This window comes from Physeter macrocephalus, chromosome 14 (genome assembly GCF_002837175.3).
Source record: "Physeter macrocephalus isolate SW-GA chromosome 14, ASM283717v5, whole genome shotgun sequence".
NCBI lineage: Eukaryota > Metazoa > Chordata > Mammalia > Artiodactyla > Physeteridae > Physeter > Physeter macrocephalus.
In genome coordinates this window covers 57,904,776-57,926,340 of record NC_041227.1, presented here as the reverse complement: position 1 = coordinate 57,926,340, position 21,565 = coordinate 57,904,776, and the positions used below count along the sequence as shown (strand labels likewise).

The following is a 21,565-nucleotide window of genomic DNA, read 5'->3' as shown; positions in this document are numbered from 1 at the left end:
GAACCCGGTTCCCCTGCATCGGCAGGCGGACGCACAACCACTGCGCCACCAGGGAAGCCCCATCGTCTCTGTTTCTTAAGGCATGTTGCATCTATTCATTCTTGTATTCTTTCTAATTTAGTCTGCATTTATAAAATGATTTCTTTCATATCAAATTCTTTCTTGAGTTCTAATGTTTTCTTGAGTACCGTCCCCTCATTTCTGAGTATTTCTAGTTCTGATTTTGTTCTCAAATATATTATATCATTCTCTTAAATTTTTACAGTTCACTTCAAAATATTAGGCACAGCTTTCATCCCCTTTGTAGGCATGTCTTTTTGGCATGCTTTCTTTGGCCATAGGGATAATTTTTTTGCTTCTTTTTTAATAACTTCCTATGGGATTTGGACACAATCCTTTTCTGTTACTCATTTTGACTGTTGTTTTTTTTTTAACTATTAAAACCTCTAGAGAAACATTATGTTGGCAATAAAATATTTTCATGTATATGTATTTGAGTTCACTTGTCAGTCCTAGTGATTTAATGGCAATGCAACATACCATAGAATTTGCTACCCGAGATGAGTTAAAGCCAGTTCATGTTTGTATTGGGGACGTTGGTTTAAAAAGGAAGTTAACATCTCCAAGTACCTAGGTTCAAGTTTTGTATGAGTTGCTTATGGCTGAGCTGTGAGAGACAGGAGCAAGTATATATTTTAGAATTTGACCAACACAATAACAAAGGCAAGTTTGCTTTGAGGAGACAGTAAGGAACAGGTAAGTGTTGATTTGGGGAATTTGTAAAGATGCTTTTCTGTGTTTGTTCTGTGGACCACATGGTGTTTTATTACCAACAGAGAAGTTATATGATGAAAAATTAGCTTCCCCTTTGCATCTGTGATAATTAACAGCTTGATCTTATGTAGCTTTTCTGTGCCATCTCATTTATACAAAACATCATTATCAAGTGCCCACTATATGCCTTCTCATTCCAGGCATACTCCTGCTGCAGGCCTTTTCACAAGCTGCTTCCCCCACTTGGAATGATCTTTCCCCAGATATTTAGTGATTCACACTCCCTCACCTCTCCTCTGTCACATCATTGCCCCACATTTCTTTGCCTTACCACTCCATTTGAAAGTCACTCTTCCACCTCCCCCTACTTCTTGCCTTACTGTTCTCCAAAGCACTGTGGTTGTTTGATTTTTCATTTAGTTTGTACACTTCCTCATGTCTGTTTCCCCTTATTAGAATCAGAGGTCCATGATAGATCCCCAGTGCCCAGAACGGTTCCTGACACACACAAGGCACTCAACAGTTTATCAAATTAGTGCATATATGCTGGGTGCTGAGGATGCAGGGGGTGAGCAACACATACCCCACCCCCGTGGAGTTTGGAGTCTAGTGGGAGAGGCAGAAATTAGTTTAATAAAGTGTGGAAAGTGCTAGATGAGAGGACAGAAGAGGAGAAACAGAGCTAGTCTAGGGGAGGCTTCCCTGAGAAAGAGAGTTTTGAGCTAACAAGTGAAGGAGCAGTGAGTATGAGCTTTGTGGTGGGGAGCAGTCTAGGCGGATGCAGCACCTTTTTCAAAGGCTTATCAGCAAGAGGGAGCAAGGCCAGCGCTGTGAGGGAGTGGGGAAGAGGTGACTGGGCAGCTGGGCAGCTGGGCAGGGCCCCATCAAGCAGGGCCTTAGGCCAAGTTACAGATTTTGTTCTTAGTGAGCTGTCTAAACAGTAGTACCAGTCACAGCCACATAGATTGGGTCATAACTCAAAGACAGTGTGGTGTATCACAGTATGTATGGTATATACAGGATTTTACAGGATATCCAGCAGGGAACTAGAATGATTAATGATGGGACCCATTTGTCATGGCCTACGAATGGCTCCCTCATAGCGATTTTGAGAGACCTCAGATAAAATGAATATATATAATAAATAGTCCATATTTGTATTATTTATTAACAAGGTTACAGTTCTGTAATATTTTTATTTTTAATAGTATATTTGCTGAAGTTCTGTAAGTATGTTTTAGGTGGTCCTGGAAGAGAAGCATTTATTTTAGTTATAAGAAAAAAAAAAAAAGGAAAGAAAAACAACTCTTCAAAATGAACAAGATGACTGCTTTTATTGTTAGTTTCACCTGGAAAGGTAAAGTTTTGTAGAAGCCTATGGATAAAAAGAGATGTCAGAGACCGTAAGGCAGAGTGCAAAGAGCAGGCCTGTTTGGTGTGCCATGGCCTCACTTTGATTTCCGGGGCCTGGTTCTTAACACGCTTAACCAGTGTTGGCCAGTTACTTATCCCGACTTTTCTGAGCCTAGGTTTCCTCCTGTGGAAAACGAAGCTGAAATAGTCCTTTGCTCATCCATCTGTAGCGAATCAGCAAGCCTCCTCCTCATGGAGACCCCATTTGCCGGCCTCCCAGGATGGATGAGGCTGAGTTCAGAGGATTGTTGGTACCACACTTGGTGCAGGCCTGGCGCTTAGGAAGTGCTCCACTCCGTGGCAGCTCTGCCTCCAGCGTGGAAGATAATGTTATTTGTCTTACTGTGTTTTATACACAATTAGTGGCTTTTTAACTTATGCCTTCCAGGAGGAGAAAAGAAAAATCACTTATTTTTAGCTCTTAAAGGCTTTTCAGAATTACATTTTTAGATGCATTTAACCCTCTGAGTATATGGATCTCAACTTGAATCTGTTAAGCCTAATAATTCAGGAGGCAGAAGAGAGCCAAAGATATCTCGTCTCATAGTTTTGTCATGATTTCAGCATGGTTATTCAAACTTACGTTATGTGTGATGTATTATTAGCTTCCCTCTCTGACTAGTGTTGGAATTTGTCTGCTGCTTGAGCACTTCCCAAGTAATTTTTTCCTTTTTTAAATGAGCCATCAAATAGGATGTGGCTTGGGGTTTTCTCAGCAGTTGGAGTGGATTTCTGTTTATGTGTCTGGACTCTCTTTCCCTCTCCTTTGTGAACGACGGCATTCACTTCTGAGCAGGGCATTAGGGGTGTGGGTTATAGGCTGCGTCCCTAGAACAGGCCACGCTGTTTCATCCTTGACCTTTAACAGATAACGGAACCTTGGACTTATCATCCTGTGTCAACTCATGGAGATAAGCAAGCTGTGTGCTTTTAGGGTTTGAGCTAGCAGTGAATTTTTAATTTTGTTTTATTTTTTTAAATAAGGGAAGACCAATGTACAGTTGACAGGAAATACTTGTATAGATTGGAGATAATAGAAGAGTTAAGAACTTGTCATCTAATTTTTGTGTGTCCTTGGGACTCGTAAGAAGGGGAAATGATCCAAAAACTCCTTTTTTTTTTCCCCCTTGGCCACACCGAGCGGCTTGCCAGGATCTCAGTTCCCCAACCAGGGGTTGAACCCGGCCCCTCTGCAGTGGAAGTGCAGAGTTCTAACCACTGGACTGCCAGGGAATTCCCTCCAGAAACTACCTTTATTGAGCAACCCCATGATTGGGTGGCATTCAGAACTTTTGACATTGGTGAATTTTTTTTTCCCCTCTGTGGTTCAGTTCTTTTCTACATTTTCTGCTCTCTGTATAGATTTCTTCTGTCTCTCCTCCTTCCTGGTTTAGCACAGCAGAAGAGCAAGCTTGACTAGAAGATAAGCATTGTCTGCATAGCAAGTCAAAACACCATGTGCCAGGATGGTGGTAGCTAGGTGGTCTGCTGCTGTGTGCTTCTGTGGTTGTCAGTGAAGACCTGGGTTTAAAACGCAGTGACCTGGTATGGTCTTTGGAAAAGCAGAATGACAAATTAAGAAACTAAGTCCAGCTCAAGGTTTGGGTTTCCTTATTTGTCATTTTGATTAAGCAGCTGTTTCCTTTCTCTTTAAGGCCTTGATCCTCTTCATATCATAAAGATTAATCTTTCTTTTTGTGCTTTAAAAAAGTGAATTTTTATAAAACCTACATAATTTGTGGTTCTATACAGGCACTTAATTATCTCTAAGTAGATCATTTTCCCAGCCTTCATTTTTTTCAAGAATTTGTGAAAATGTTAGAAAAATACAGTACTGGTTAAGTTGGCTATTGCATATGTATTGATTTAAAAAGCTACCCTGGATGGCAGTTTACAGCTTTAGGAGGATATGTTGTTTCACTTGGTTTTCCTGCAGCCTTTGTTGAAATTTGTTTGGTGAAACTCATTACCCCATACTTTGGAAATGGCCCTGACCTTTTCCTCTTCCTCACAACTGAACACATTCTTTCAGCCCTCTGCAGTGTGTTCTCCCCTGTGGGTAGAGTCTTCAGCTGCAGAGATGCTTGAAAAGCCTGCAGCAACGCTGAGCAGGTTAAATTTAATTGCTGGGTGTCTGGGAATCTTTTCTGAAGAGCAATGTTTCCAACCAGTTGTTTTTTATTTTTTTTTTTTTTTTTTTTTTTTTTTTTTTTGGTATGCGGGCCTCTCTCTGTTGTGGTCTCTCCCGTTGCGGAGCACAGGCTCCGGACGCGCAGGCTCAGCGGCCATGGCTCACGGACCCAGCCGCTCCGCGGCATGTGGGATCCTCCCAGACCGGGGCGCGAATCCGATTCCCCTGCATCGGCAGGCGGACGCGCAACCACTGCGCCACCAGGGAAGCCCCCAACCAGTTGCTTTTGTCATTGTTTTGTTGGGGTGTTTTTGTTTGTCTGTTGGCTCTGGGTGAGGATTTAAACTCTCCTCTGAAAGAAAACTGTTAGGAATATGTTAGCATGATAAGTTGTATATCTCAACTCTGGTGAGCTGTGAAACCCATTTCTTAGGGACTAGAAGTAACAAGGACATTTAACCATATTCTTCCTTCTTTACTAAAGAAATACGATGCCAAAATGTTTATTCCTTCAAGAATAGAAAAATATTTACACCCTCCCTCAAGGGTTGGGAAATGCACTTATTCATGTGCAAGATTCTACCTGAAACAATTGCTTCTGTAGGCTTTTTTTTTTTCCTCCAGCTATAAAAATCTCTGTGATTTAATACATTTTGCCCTAACACTTGTGTTAATATTACATATAAAAACGCTTTTCACATGCTCTTAGATGTTGGTGATAATTTGACCAAGTATTTGAGCTTCATATTTGTGGGTTTTAAACAATAATGATGATGATATAAGTTTATCTTTATTATTTGTTATACAGTTGATAGCTCTCTTAAGTGATGGATGGGGTATAGTGTTTAAAATTTTGATCCCCCAAATATCTCTTCATAAGAAAACATATTGGAATGGAAAACAGTACGGAGGTTCCTCAAAAAACTAAAAATAGAGTTGCCATATGGTCCAGCAATCCCACTCCTGGGCATATACCCAGACAAAACTATAATCCGAAAAGATACATGCACTCCTGTGTTCATAGCAGCACTATTTACAGTGACCAAGACATGGAAACAACCTAAATGGCCATCAATAGGTGAATAGATAAAGATGTGGTACATATATACAGTGGAATATTAGCCATAAAAAAGAATGAAATAACGCCATTTGCAGTAACATGGATGATCTAGAGATTATTATGCTAAGCGAAGTAAGTCAGAAAGAGAAAGACAAATATCATGATATCATTTATATATGGAATCTAAAATGCGACACAAATGAACATATCTATGAAACAGAAACAGACTCACAGACATAGAGAACAGACTCCGTTGCCGGGGCTGGGGTGGGGTGGGGTGGTGAGAAGGAAGGACTGGGAGTTTGGGATTAGCAGTTGCAAACTGTTTTATATTGGATGAATAAACAACAAGGTCCTACTGTATAGCACAGGGAACTATATTCAGTATCCTGTGATAAACCATAATGGAAAAGAATGTGAAAGAGAATGTATATCTGTGTATAACTGAATCACTTTGCTGTACAGCAGAAATTAACACAGCATTGTAAATCAACTATACTTCAATAAAATTTTTTAAAAATGTATTGGTAATTACACTGTTTTGTCATTTGTGACAACAGTTTAAAATAATCTCCTTACTTATAGCCAGAGAAAAAATTACTAAACAACCATGCAGAAGGTCCTATTTATTGAATTAAGCTCACTCTTCCTCTTCTCTCCACGCTCAATTCAGTAACTCTTAAGTGCACTGTTTGTGCTTTCTGTGAGGGAGCAGAGCCAGCTGAATGAGTATTCTAAGATGCAGGCTAGAAGTTGGAGTGCCCATCCATGCGGTGGGGACCTTGTCTGGAAGCCACATCAGGGGCTGATCAGTAAGGTCGAATAAGCAGATCGATACGTTGTTTACATCTCTTTGGCAGATTGTAGCCTTGTAGGAGAGGTTCCTTTCTCAATGGAGATGGCTGTCTTGAGAGGTCATTCCAGGTAGGTGAAGTCTTCTAAGCGGATTATTTTACTTCTCAGAATAATTTTACTTATTTCAGAATAATTTTATTTATTTATAATTTAGCTTATTCTTTGGAAATTTTGCCTTTTAAAAATTTTACCTTCTGGATTCTCGGAATAATTTTATTATTCTCAGAACACTTTACTTTCAAGAATAATTTTTAAATTCTATTGAACGTTGAAAGTTGTCAGCTTAAGATGTTGACTTGCCTACATTCAGAAATGATATCGAGATTTTTGTTTAGTTTGTGATAACTCTGTTCTCTTAAGCCTGTAGTTAAAAATGAAATGAATTGTGGAATTTTGGTTCAGCCTAGATTAGGATTTTTGAGGTTGAGCTATAGCCAAACACCAAATTAATTAAATAAAATATTGAGACTGCTCTGTCTCAAAGAAAATTTATTTGGTCTTTGCTGGCATCGAATCAGGCCTTTTGAGTATAACATTTTCAGCGTATTAATAATAATATGCATTAGCACAAGGAGATCAGCTCGGTGCTTTGTGACCACCTAGAGGGGTGGGATAGTGAGGGTGGGAGGGAGACACAAGAGGGAGGAGATATGGGGATATATGTATATGTATAGCTGATTCACTTTGTTATAAAGGAGAAACTAACACACCATTGTAAAGCAATTATACTTCAATAAAGATATTAAAAAAATAAAAAAATAATAGGGCTTCCCTGGTGGCTCAGTGGTTGAGAGTCTGCCTGCCGATGCAGGGGACACGGGTTCGTGCCCCGGTCTGGGAAGATCCCACATGCCGCGGAGCGGCTAGGCCCGCGAGCCATGGCCGCTGAGCCTGCGCGTCTGGAGCCTGTGCTCCACAACGGGAGAGGCCACAACAGTGAGAGGCCTGCGTACCGCAAAAAAAAAAAATAATAATAATAATAGTATGTGTAAACATATTCATAGCTCATAACCTTCCTCTGTAATTATCAAAAACTTTGCTATCCCATGATCAGTTAGAAAGTTTTCTTTTTGAATAGGGCTCTCTTTTAGTTATTACAGAGGACACAGCACTGTGGGACTATGAGCCTGTGTTCCCTGCACTCAGCTTTCAGTGGTCTTAATTGGGTAACTACAGTAACGAAAGTATTCCACTCTGTTGCAAGTCTAAGAATGCCAAATTTTTTGTCTTTTATTTTTTAAAAGTATTTTATAAAATGAAATGAATACATGTTCATTACAGAAAATTGGAGGGAAACATACACACAGATGAAATAAAATCACCTAGAAATAATCATCATAACATTCTGTTGATTTCTTTCTTTTTCTTTTTCTTTTTTTCTTTTAGTATTTTGCCTCTTTATTTTATGTGGGTATAATTGTGCATGCTTTAATTTTTTCTATTTTTAATAATAGTTGTTGAGAAGTTTTCTCAAGTTACTTAAGCTTGTTGGGGAAGGAAACAGTTTCCCCCTACCCTTTCTAGGTTCTTCCGGCTGGTCTAAGAGTTAAATTGACACAAGACAGATTAGCAGGAGAAAAACAAACTTAATTGCGTACATACTAGAGGCTCCGTAAGAAGCCTGAGACCCTAGGATAAGTTAGGCAGTTGAGGCTTATATGCCTTCTGAGAGGAGGAGAAAGGGGTAGGGGTTTGAGACTTCAAAGGGGGAGGAAGGCAATTCACATGGAGATGGGAAAATAAATGTTTGGTAAGCAAACGTTTGCTGGGCCTTGCAGAGACAATGGGACAGACAGGACTGTGGTCTCCAGGCCCTGCTGAGTTCCCCTCACTTTGCCCATATCTTTGCAGACATCTCTGGCAGTAGTGCTCTTCCTAGATCAGGCCCTTTATCCAAATTCTTTTAGGCAGTTAAAGGAGGAGAAGGGGTTAAAAACAAAGACTTCCTAAGGGTTCTGTTTCTTAAAAATAATCAGCTTAAAATAATCCTCATGCTAAATAGACACATTTTGGGGTGGCAAACTTTGCTCCCGTACAAACTCTATGAAAAAATTTTAACTGGCTGCATTAGTTAAATAAACCATCAAGTTGATATACCATAATTTACTCAATAATATTCTTATTATAGAATTTTTAGGTGATTTTTCATTTTTAATGCATTGTTTAATTTTAACAACACTCTCAAACCTCTTTGGGCAGAAGAATTTTGTGTGAAAGGAGGAACTGCAAATACAAAATTATAAAATCTCTGGAATTTCACTTGGCCTCTGTCTGTAACATGATAGAGCCAGAGAATTGGTTTAAAAAAAGAAGTTTAAAAATTAGAATTTCTCATATATTGTCAGGTTGCCCTGTATAAAGGTTATATCAGTTTATAATCCGTCCAGTGTTAGGTATTTATCTTTTTAAAACTGTTCTTATCAGCAGTTCTTTTCATTTTATTTTTGGTATTTTCTCTAACTTTTTACTTTGAAAACTTTTAAACCTATAACCCTATAGGTAAGACGGCAGCATTTGTTACATTTGCTTTATCTCCCCCTCACTTTTTCTCCCCCTCACTCTACATATACACACAAACGCATCCGTAATATATATATATATATATATATATATATACAAGCACGTATATATGTATTATTATTATTTTTATTAAAGTAAATTTATGATATTGATATGATCTAATGTTTAGGCCATAATAAAATTTCTCCAAATGTCTCAACACTGTCTCTTACATTTTTTTATTTTTTGATCCAAGATCAAGTCAAGATCATATATTACGTTTAGTCATCATAATTCTCTTTTTTAAACAAGTGTCAGATTTTATTCAACTCATTAATTAATGAAAAAACTAATAAGATGTTAAAAGCAATTCAAATGAGAATTTAACACACTAGACAATGTATTTTTACAGTCCTGTGAACAGAAATCATTTGCATAACTAGGGACAGGAAGCGTTTGTATTTCTCTCAATTTTCTACAATTTAACTTCTACAGGTTGTAAAAAAACAAACACTGGTATTAGTTTTCCACTGCTGCTGTGACAAATTACCAAAAACTTGGTAGCTTAAAACAACACAAACTGATTATCTTATAGTTTAGTTGGAGTATCTTACAGTTGGAGGGCAAAAGTCCAAAATTGGTTTCACTAGGCTAAGATCAAGGTGTCAGCAAAGCTGTGTTCCTTCTGGAGGCTCGAGGGGGGAATCGGTTTTTTTGCTTTTTCTCCACCTTCTTGAGGCCACCCCCATTCTTTGGCTCCTGGTCCCCTTCCTTCATCTTCGAAGTTAGTAGAGTCATCATAGCTCTTTAATCTCCTTTAATCTAGAACAGTTCCCCAGCCTGTTTTTGTTTTTTATAACATTTACACTTTCTGAAGAGTTCAGACCAGGTGTTGTTTTGTGGTATCCTTCGATTCGGGTTTGTCTGTCTCCTGGGATTACACTTGTCTGACAGGAGGGCTACATAGGTGATGTCCTCTTAGCACGTCACACTGAGGGACACACACTATCTATTTGTTCCATTATTACTGATGTTTTGTTTGATAATTTTGTTAAATGGTGGCCTCAGAAATCTCCATTGTAGCTCTCCCCCTTTGTATTAACAAGTATTCAATGGGTAATACTTGTGCAAGGATGCCATTCAGATTTTAGTTTATGTTCTGCAAAGTGCACACTAGAATTATTTTGAGAAGTTTAATTGGTTCTTCTCATTTTGTGTGTTGTGTGCTTTTCTTATTGATTTGTGAGTACACTTTTATTATGATGATTACTCATTTCTAACATTTAGTAAGCCATTAGTCATTAGCTACTAGACACTGCTCTGAAATCTTCATAACTATTTTATGAAATGCAGGTACCATCTTCCCCCTTCATTTTACAGAAGAAATTGAAGCTTAGAGAGACTAATGCTGGGTTATGTATTTTGCAAATATTTGTCCCAGTTTGTTGTATACGTCTTAATATAGTCTATTTTGCTACCCCAAAGCTTTACATATTATCATAGTAACAACTATCAATTTATTCTTTTATAGTTTTTGCCTTTGGTGTCCTATTTAGAAGCATTAAGTATTAAATCCATTAGGAATGAGTTTTGCTCAAATGCCATCTTATCAGTAAGTAGGGTTGCCAGATTTTGCCTAAACTAAGCATGGCCCAAATATTGTATGGAATGTACTTATACTAAAAAATGATTTGTTGCTTATCTGAAATTCAGCTTTAACTTGGTGTCCTCTATTTTTATTTGGCAATCCTATCAGTAAGGCTTTCCCTGACCACTTTATTTAATATTGCAGCCCCCATCTCAGCACTCCCTGCTTTTCTTTCTCCATAGCACTATATATACACAATGTATTTTACTTTTTTGTTTAGTGTCTGCACTCTACCACTGGAATATAAACTCCATGATACCAGGCTTTTTTTAACTTTTAAATGTAGGTTTAACATACATATAGAAAAGTGCAAGCGTCATTAGTATACCACTCAATGAATTACCTCAAAGTGAGCACACCCATATAACCACCCTCCAGGAGGGCGAAGATTTTTATTCTCAATGTATTTTCAATGCTTAAAGTAGTACCTGACACATAGTAGGTAATCAGCAAATATTTGTTGAATGACTCAATGATGTATCCTGTGAGGTAGACATTCAGGTTACTTTTGTCCAAATAACTAGTGAGAGAATTTATTGATTGTTTATTGCTTGGTTCTTATCCCCCCGAAAAGCGTAATTTTTGATGAATTTGAATAGTGCAATTATTTAGCTATTCCCCTACTGTTGAACATTTTGGAGGTTTATGTTTGTGGTTTTATATATATATGTTTTTTATCCTTAAACATCTTTGTGCATTAAAAATTAGTCCTCGTTTCAGATTGTTTTCATAGACTGGTTTCCTAAAAGAGGAATACTAGGTCAAAGGGCGCGCCCCTCACATTCAGACAGAACACCCACTGACAGTCAGTGGATCTGTCTGCTGAAGATGGCACATGGAAGGGACCAGCACCATCGCCTGTGTTCCCTGCTTCGGAGAACAGCTAGCAGACCAGGTGGCGAGTGCCTGGTCACTTCCTTGACATCATTCTTCCTGGTTGGTAGGGTGACCAAGATGCCTCGGGTCTGAATGCCAGTTCCTCTCCTTATACTAGTTGCAGAACTTTGAGCAGGTCGTTCAACAGATTGCCGTTTTCTCTAGACAGTGATGGTAGCAGAGCCTACGGGGGTACCACATGGGATGTAGTCTTAGGAGGTGGTAACTGCAGCTCTAGGGGCAGGTGGCCTGTGCTGCTCGAAGCTCACCCGGTCCCTGGTCCAGATCATTTGGTAGATGAGCTGACGGATGCAAGGTGACCACTTCACTTTGGCCAAGAAATACTTGTCAGGTGAACGAGGGTCAGGCTGTGAGCTTACAGGACAGGATTCCCACCTTCCCATTATGACCACAGGTATGCAGAGAAAGAGGGGTATTATCACCCCTTTCAGACAGATTGATTTGAACTGTGAGAGCACACCCTCTCAGCTGAGGCTGCCCTCGTCTTTCCTTGCTCATACATGATACATCCATTTCTGTCACCTTCGCAGGAGAAAATAGATAACCGCATTACCCTTTCCTCACACCGGTCAGCTCTTTCCAGGATTGCTCCTATTCACGAAGAACTAACAGGTCCATGAGTGTCGTGTGCGCATTGAGAGTATGAGTTGTCTTGTGTAAACCACTCGTGAACATGACATTTACCACCTGGCTGCCAAGTAGAGGAGGCAGGGGTTTCTTTCCCCTTTTGGTGCTCTCACTACACCAGAAAGAATGGGTCGTTCATTCAGTTAATATTTATTACAAAGGGCCTCTGTGGGAGGAGGCTATTCTTAAACTCCACAAAGTACCCCTAACACCAAAGGGGAGCCCCCTCGGACAGGATGCGCAAGGGCACCTGGGGGGCAGTGCAGTGGGGAGAGAGGAGGGGAGCACGGGGGGAGCGCGAGCTGGCATTTCTCTGCAGTCTCGTGTTTTATTTAAACCATCCTCGCAAATTTGAAAAATTCCACTCTATAATACATCCATTTTATTTTAATATTAAAATGTTTTAAATGACCAGATTAATTATTTAACTTTTCCTCCCTGCTCTCCAGTAAAATCCATGCTCTGGGACGTCAAGCCACGGTTATTCAGTGGCTTGTCATCATCGCAAGCCCCAGGCTGCTGGGAAGCAGAGAGAAATAGCTGTGTTAGATACTCTCTCTGGGAGAAATATCAGCGGTGACATAAAGTGACTGGAACATGTTCCTATCTAGAAGGACTAGCTGTGTCTGTGCGCTCAGAGGACAGGCACAAAGGCCTGGATTATGTATTCACTCGGTTGCAACTAGAGAAGCATCATAAAATTTTTAAACTTGCATGAATTCAAATGTACTCATTGGGGAAATTATTTTCTCGGTAGTGAGACTGGTTTTGCTTGTCAGTACACTCAGTGAAAGTGAGTGAGTCGGTGATGAAGTGGGAGCTAGGGATCTGCTTTTCCCACGAGAATATCCATTCTCAAGTTCCGCCTATCAGGTGACCCCTGCCGATTAGAAATTAAGTGTGATCACCCATGTGTGTCTTCAGTAACCTGGTCCTCACATGCAAGCCTGGTGTGCAAGAGGAGAAGCAGCGGAGTGCTCTGACACTGGAGGGAAAAACAGCCAAGTTGGATGCTGGCATGACACCTTCAAAGGGAATTTTCAAGGGCAACTTTGACTAAATGTGGTTTTCACCTTTAGCCTCCCTGCCCGTCTTCTCCACACAGACACACTGTTGCAACTCCACCGTGCTAGGTGCTTTCCCTGAAATGACCTGTGGACAGCACCTCAGCTCAAGGACAAGGCAGCAGTTGCCCAGAGAGGTGAAGGGGGAGCCCAGTGGTAGGACTTTCCAACCCCAGAGCGTACACTCATTCCATCGGGCCTTTCTGCTCCTACAGTTGTATTAAAATCTTTTAAATCATGAATTGCTCAAAAAGAAAAATTTTTTTTTAATTTAAATAAAATTTAAAAAAACTCGCAACAGGGAGTTCCCTGGCAGTCCAGTGGATAGGACTCGGCACTTTTACTGCCGTGGCCTGGGTTCAATCCCTGGTCAGGGAACTAAGATCCTGCAAGCCACACAGTGCGGCTTAAAAAAAACCCAACGGCATTTAGTCCAGACTTCTAGAGAACCAAGTTACAGGGTCTGCTTGTGCTTTTTTTTGGCGACAGCAGTGAATCCTGGCTGCGCCCTGGCCTTAGCTGGAGAAGAGCGGGCCGAGATTGGAGTGAATTTTGCACCATGCCTGTGACTTTCAGGCCGCACTAAGATAGCTGTTCCCCATGTGTGCGTCCGCCCCAGGGTGGGCTTGTGGGGCAGGTGTGCACCTGGATCTTGGGAGAAGGCATTACGCAGCATTCCAGCTGCCCTCTGGGGATTCTCACTGCTCCTGCTTTAGTAAAATGTGGCAGGTTGCCTGGCAACCCCCAGCTGGTGGGGATTTTTTTCTACCTACTTTAGGAAAAAGCCCTCTATCAGCTCTTGGCTGACTACTCAGGGCGGAGTAGGAGATAAACTTGGCTCTGCAAGCCGACTTTCTCCTTTATTTTTCACACCTCTGCCTGAATCTTAACATTCGTTCTCTCCTCTGTTCTCATTTGTCTATCATTTAAAGGTAGAAGCTGGACAGTTTGCCTCCCAAATCAAGTCCTGAGGGGGATTCGTTACTGAAAACATGTTCTTTTTTTACATTAGTCAAAATTGTTTCATTTGTGAGTCAGACCCGTGGACTGTTTCACTGAGTGTGTTGTATATAGCCATGCACCTCCGTGCTGCTGATTTGGTTTTGACAGAAGGGTCCAGTTGTAGCCTTAGAAGCAAGCGTGGCTTGTGCATTTCCTGTTGGTGAAGCCCTCTAACTGCTGCCCTAACCTGGTGCGGGACCAGTCTGTCTGTGAGTGCCCTGCAGAAACGTGGTTTGTGGAGCTTTGCAGCTCTGTCCCATGCAAGTTGCTATCAGATACTCATATTTTTCTTCATTGAAATCATAGCATAATGCTGTGCAAAGGCAGGATAAGTAAATTCATTCATTAAACTTAAGTTTACATGCTTTAAAATGAGACTTTACTTATGTTAGAGGCATTAGATGTGGGACTGCAGAGTTATCATTTAAAGGGTGATAATATTTTTCTAGGGAAAAATAAAAGTAGAGAGTACTTTAAAATCCCTGAATGCTCTGTTATCAGTCAGAAGGCATTCTGTGTTCTGCTCTACCCATACATGACTTTCAAAAGTTGTTTTTCAATTTCCTAATTTGTGTTAAGCATTTTGATGTTGTCGGAAGCTCTTGAGCCATTGGGAATTTTAAGATGTAATGTTATAAAATACTTTAAAGCAGGAGTCCCCGGGTCCCCGGTCCTTGGCCCGTTAGGAACCGGGCGGCACAGCAGGAGGTGAGCGGTGGGCAAGTGAGCCAAGCTGCATCAGCTGCCCCCCATCGCTCGCATCACTGCCTGAACCATACCCTCACTCCACCCCCGGCCGTGGAAAAATTGTCTTCCAGGAAACCAGTCCCTGGTGCCAGAAAGGTTGGGGACCGCTGCTTTAAAGTGTAGCAGTATAACAACACTTGCCACTGTATTCAGTTTCTTTTTTCATATAAGTGTTTTTAAATGTAACATTTGACTCTTTTTTTCTAACCAGTCGATTTTCCATTGGATGTCCAAACACACAAAAAGATCTACATTTACTTCTCCTTAGGATGTAAAAAACAAAATGACTGTTCAGAACAATGTAGAGATCTTAACAACTTCAGACAGGAAAGCTGACCGATGCCAGTATCAATTAAAAAAGAAAATCTGCCTTATTCTCCTGCTTACACAATATTTCACAGGTTCTTTAAATGTTCAGGAGTGGTGAAAAACTTGTTACTTCTCTGAATCTGGGGAGTTGCCATCTTCTAAAAGCACTTCCTCACCGAATGGGAGGAGCTCACCCTCTGGCCTCCTCTCAGGAAGGCATGCTCTCCCCTCCCCCTTCCTCTCCCCGTCCCTCCCTTGTCCCTCTCTCTCCTATCTTTCCATCCCCCACTCTCCTGTGTATGTATGTGCTTGACACTGAGCTGCTTCAGCTGCTTTTGGCAGCTTAACATGCTTGTGTCACACCCGAATGCTGCCTGTAGGTCTGACCACTGATGATGGCAGCGACCACCTCCCATAACAGGGAGACAGACTTAAGGATGAAGAAAATGAAGAGGTGGATTAGTCTCCTAAAGCCCTGAAGCCTATAGGGAGATGGTTTGGTGACTTAAAAGGAGAAAAATAATACAAGTGTAGAACGAATGTGTTAAAAGCCAAGATGGGATGGGACTTTAAAAACCAAAGTAATTCTTACTCAGTTTTGTGCTGCCCCTTTGGCCTGTTTGGTGATCTGTAGGGTTTTACTGTGTGGTCTACAGACAGAACCCACCAGTGAAATAAATTGGTCATTGGGCACATAGTGTCAGCAAAGGCAAAGAGTAAAACTGATGTGGAAAATAAGGCTAACTTCGTCATTCTTTCTTTATTTCCTCATTGGAGAAGCGTGTGATTCTTTCTGTATACTTTTCTGAAGTCCGACATTGCCGGTTATAACAAATACCTTGCATTGTCCCAAGGCAGCCTGTGGTCTGAAGAGCAGATTTCATTGCTTTTGTTATGAATCGATTCTCTCTCCATAGAGGCTGGACACAGTGCCAGTGAGGCTCCATGCAGGCACTAAGGAGGCTGGCCTGAGTGTTAAAGGAGGTTGTGTTGGCATTGTTTTCCTCACCTTTTTGGTGGTAACAGATCACATGCGGGGTGTCCTGGAGACACTGAAGAGGCGAGTCACGTTTGATGTAGATTTCAGGGGGTTCCGCATCTCTAGATGGATTGCAGGGGTGGGGAGTGGGGTAGAGAACAAGGCAGGACTAAGGACTAGGAAGAGGGCTCTTTTCATAGGTAGCATCATGGTGCCATCATGAGAACCCTGAAAGTTTCCAGGTTGGTAGCATGGCAAGGAAGGGTTAACGAGAACCATAGACGGAGTTGTCTGTATGGACAGTTTATGTGGAATTTCTGTGACTCCTTCTTACTAGGTTGGGAGAGGCCACTTTGCTTTTGGGGACTGATACCCTCCTTCCCAGGGGTAATGACTCACCCTGCAGGTAAGATAGCTCAGCCCTGCCTGGCTGATAAAGGCCTGTCATTCTCATTCTCTCCCAGGCCCCCTCCTTCCCTCCTGGGTTTCACTTGGTTAATGAATAAGCCTAGTCATGAGCTGTAAGTAAATTCTTTTATCAAATGAAAACCACATCAAAACATCCACAGAGAGACATTTAATGAAAGTGTAAATATTGCAGTACAGCATCTCCCGTATCTGGTTGGCATATACACAAACAGACTTTAAGCTTTTCACCTATTGAAACCTTTAAGTCTGAAAATATGCTGCTCTGTGAGGCTTTTTGTAAACATGGTCTTGGGACGTGGAGAAAAGTTGGTGCATTTATGTGTTATCACAATAGCACTAATATTGTGGCAGATTTAATGCTTCATAAACAGCTCAAACTGACAAGGTTAATAGTCCAAAAGTGTTGTCTTGGTGTATGTGGGGACATTTATATTTGGTGTATATTTGTGTCTGGCATCTGAAACATCGCTAACGAGAACCAGTGAACCCTTCTTTACTCTGACTGCAGACCCGGCCACTACCTCGAGCCAGCAGTTCAGTTTACACACTGGCTCTGGTTGGTGAATAGGTTGTGTCCTAAAAGTTCTTTTGTTGATTAACCTTTTAGAACACAAAGCGCATTGTCGCACAGAAATGCCACTTTGAATGGTGGGTGTCAGTGAGCTGTGGCTTGTTTCAAACTTCGAGTCATGGCCCATCAGTGGGTCAGAAAATCAGTGCTAGTTGACGCCAGAATAAAAAAGAAGAGAGAAAAGAAACAGAATAGGAAACATCAGAGTGCGTTGCCTAGAAAAGATAGGTCTTGTTTGGTGACACTGTTGCAACTTAAAACCTACTGGGCACTGTATGCCTTTAGAGCGTGAAAGGTACCCGTGTAGGGGGAGGTTGTATCAGCAGTGGGTTAAATCTGGCCATTTTTCACTGTCCAGCACTGTGATGTCAGGCAAGGGGCTTAACCTATCTGGGTCTCTGTTTTGTCATACTCAAAATAGGACTGTTTTGTAGAGGTACGATTAGAGATGAAAGAGTGTATGTTAGGATTAATATATTAGGATATTATAGAACATACGGTAATATATTAGGATTAGAGCTAATACAGCATCTGGTGCATGGTAACCTCTCTGTAAACCATGATTATTATTTATTTGTACTCCTTTGTGATCTATGTGGACCTTAAAGATACTGTTATAAAATAGTATAACTAAAACATGTACTGTTTAGTCTTCCCTAGAGTACAATTTATTCAGTGTTCCTGACATTTAGGATCTGCCATTTCACACATTCTAGGAGGAGATCTTTGATTTTACTTTAAATTATTCCTGTGTAATTGAGACATCAATCTTAATTTTTTCCCATGAAGTGTGAGGAATGTTGCAAATTTCCTTAGGTCTTTTCAGTTGTCTGTCAAGTTCGTCAAGACCGTTAAGTATGGAATTGCTTCCCAGCTCCCTATTTTAAGTTGTGTGTTTTCGTCTTTATTTAAAAAACACAAACAGGCATTCTCTGTCTTTTTTTTAAAGTGACTCTCAATTCTAAACTTTTTGGAACTCCATCTGCTCCTGTTTGACTCCATCATAAAATCATTCTTACCTCCTGCACATCACTACCCCATCTTTTAAGGAGCTATGTCAGCATTTGTGAAAACCTTTTTTTGTCTGGCTTGGGTTTAGAGCAGCTGCTGTGTTGACAGATTCGAGGGGCAGGTTAAAAGTGTCGTCGGAAGCCTGGCATCAAAGCCAGGGAGGTGAGGATTCAAATCCAGCTCTGCCAGTTCATTATCTTGGCCCTCTGCAGGTTACTCAACCTCTCTCAGCCTCTGTTTCCGTGTCTGTAAAAGCAGAGTTCTTGCCCACCTTGTGGGGTTGCTTTGAGGAGAAAAAGAGCACGGGTGGATTGGTAACTTTGCCTAGAAGGCCGCTGTCTCCAGCTGGGTCCTCGTAAGTCACAGCTCCACAGCCTTTTCTGCCCTTCCTGTCCTCCCGGCCTCAGCTCTGGGGCTCTCAGGAAGACCCACTCCCTTTACCCAGGAAACAGCCGGCTTCCGGGTGGGGCTTCCTACCCCAGATTCATCAAGCTCTGCACCTGCTTCTCCCTTCTCTCGGAAGTGGGGTCCCCACGTGTGCTCTGGGCCCCGTTTCCTCTCCAGGCCTTTCGCTGTCCCTTATCCCCAGGCCCACCTGCTGCTGCTTCCAACAGTGAGAAAACCTGCCGAATCGAATCCATCTTTTCAAAAGGACTCCTGGATCCCAGCTCCCTTTGCTCCCCGTGACTTCTTTCCCTTTACAAGTTCCAGCGGTCTGGATTCATCACCCTAGCCATCGTGCCCTCTCATTTAGCTGAGGTCCCTGGTGAACTCCGTGCCATAAAGCCCCTGAGCCCTTGTCTCCTCTTGCCTGGTTGCTCAGTACGTTGACCCATCCTACCTTCCTGGGCTCCACAGCCCCAGACTTTCTAAGTTAGTCACCTCCTCTTCGGCCCACAGCGTCCCAGGCTCCCCTGCCTGCTCCTCCCCATCTGTAAGGTGATTACATGTTTGCTGTTCCTCAGAGTTCCACTAGGACTTCTTTTCTTACTCCATGCCGTCTCCATTCCCATTCCTGTTTTCCCCTTCAATCGCAGTGATCTTGTAGAAACACACATCAGATCACACTCGCACCCTCCTGGTGACTAAAACCCCATGGTGGCTCTCCCTCTGCACTTAGCCGGAGCCCTCGGGGGCGTGTCCATCATTCCGGCTTCACCTCAGGTCCTCCCCGCTCCCTCTTTAGTCTCCACTGTTAAGGTCGTGTTTCAGTTCCTCAGTCAAGACTGTGTCTCCTCACTCCGTGTTCCTTCTGTCTGGAACACGCTTCCCTACCCCCAGTGTCTTTGACGCTGTCTGCTCTCCCAGCCTCCAGTCTCAGGAAAGGCTGAATGTCTTTTCCTTAGGGAAACGGTCCCTGTGTCCTGGGCTTGACCAGCTAGCTCCCGCTGGAAACTCCAGAGCGCTTTTCTAACCCTCAGCACACGTGTGGGGCTCTATGCCCTGTCCTTCCCTCCCGGCGAATACAAGGACCAGGTCTCTGATTCAGCCCCAGTTGCCCATGCATAGAAGATGGTGTGTTTGTTCATGAATGAGTGGATAGATGAATAAATGAACAAGTGAGAATTTCGTACATTAGTGTCTGTGTTCACAAACAGGTGGAAGGGTGAATAAATGAACAAGCGAGAACTAAATACATTTGTTTGTAAAGCAGTCAGCACAGCTCTTATATATAGTAAGCACTCAATAAATGGTAGCTTTATTTCTTCTTAATCGACTTTTCAGCTGGGAACCATGAAAAGAAAAAAGAAAAAAAAAAAAAAAAACCACCCAGGCTGGTTAATGCGAGCACTGCTCCTTGGTGACATCCTTCAGTGTAAAAGTGGAGGCAGGTGGCAGAGGCCATGGGAGCGAGAGCTTAAGCAGCAGCTTCCTTCCCACAGTCAACCTCTTGCTCCTCCTCATGCTGAAATCATCATTTCTCACCCCGATTCCTGCCTCCCTGGTGCTCCCCTACCAATCCTTTCTGTTCCTTTCCTCCTCCTCTAGATTGTAAGCTTCTTCCGGGCAGGGACCGTCTCTTCCCTTCCTCCACACGCCGGTGCCCAGCACAGTACCTGGAGCCAGTGTTTGTGGAATGAATTAATGAGACGCACATTTCAGAAGCGGACTGTGGTGTTGCCAGGAGAGTTAGTGAAAATTAATTGACTAATTTTGGCCTCAGTTCAATTTTTTAAAATTATAGTTCAGACTTTTGGATTTTATACTTGTCCAGTATGGTTGACGTATCGGTTCCTGTATTTTCCACTTTATTTCCACGTTTTTGCGTGGGAAAGACCCCAATTCTAAACAATAGCAGTGTCGCGTGAGCTTTGCAGACTCAGGTCTGTGAGGCCTCCCTCACTTCTCGCCCCCCAGTGTGTGATGAGCTATACAGCTCGCTGAATCTGTCTCACTGTAGAATATCTTATGTGGCTTAGACACCGTTCTTTTAGTCTGAACTATATGTTTTGTGATCTAACAGCCATAGCCTCATTACTTAGGCACCTACCGTGTGCCAAGCCCTGCGCTGAGAGCTCTGCGTAGGTACTCTGTGCCCTTCCTGATAGCTTTCTGAGGTAGGTAGATATGCCCGTTTTATGGATAAAGAAAGGGAAGCCCAGGGAGGCAGGTGACTTGCCTCAGGCAAGTTAAGATCGGGGCAGGCTTTGAACCTAGGCCACTGTGGCCTCGGAACCTGTGGTTTTCCCACTTGACTTCGTTGCCTCCCTTTGCGTAGATTTTAAGTGAATGTCACCATGTCTGCATGTCAGCCTTTGTCCAGTTTATGGAGAGTGCTTTCTTCTCCACTTCTTTGGCTTTTTTTTTTTTTCTGCTACACTGCATGGCTTGTGGGATTTTAGTTCCCCAACCAGGGATCGAACCTGGGCCCTCGGCAGTGAGAGCGTGGAGCCCCAACCACTGGACAGCCAGGGAATCCCCATCCACTTCCTTGGCCTTAATTAGAGACTGTGAGGTGAAATGAGGTGTGGGAGCCGTGAGCAGAATGAGGGGGTGACATGGAGGGGGCACGGAGTCGTAGGCGTGACTTGTATGTGGTGGAACCAGGACGGGACCCACTTCCTCTCTGGGCGCCTGTTGAGTTTGCTCTGGTCCTTATCCGTCACAGGGCTCACAGCACCTGCCCACACGGTACCAACCACCCAGTGCCAGGGGTGGGTACGAGCCCGGTTCTGTGAACGCTCAGCTGTTCTTGCTCTCGTACTCTGCCCTTCACATCTTTTTAAGCATCGTGGCCTGAGCTTGCTCCCTTGGCCTTAGTCCACTTCCTTTCCTGAGTGTCTCCTACATGCCAGGTGCTATGATAGAGGCTTGGGGAAAGCAGAAGTGAATGAACCCAGTTCCCTTCTGCCTCTTACTCCATTATTTCCGCTGTGCTCTTTAGAGTGCTTGGATCTCTTTCATGTGCCTTAGTTTTCACTCTTCAGCCTTAGTACTTTATTTTTTTATTTCTATTTATTTTTCTGGCTGTGGTGCAAGGCTTGTGGGAACCTAGTTCCCCGACCAGGGATCAAACCCAGGCCCTCAGCAGTGAAAGTGTGGAGTCCT

General features: G+C 42.5%; 1 protein-coding gene and 1 non-coding gene across 4 annotated transcripts in view; both read left to right on the top strand.

Annotated features, from left to right (window-relative positions):
- Positions 1-21,565, top strand: part of PARN (poly(A)-specific ribonuclease) — a 159,233-nt gene that overhangs the window by 87,404 nt on the left and 50,264 nt on the right. The gene's annotated exons all lie outside the window — the stretch shown is intronic.
- Positions 13,275-13,346, top strand: TRNAK-UUU (transfer RNA lysine (anticodon UUU)). Its single transcript has one exon. It is a non-coding gene; the product is annotated as a tRNA-Lys (tRNA).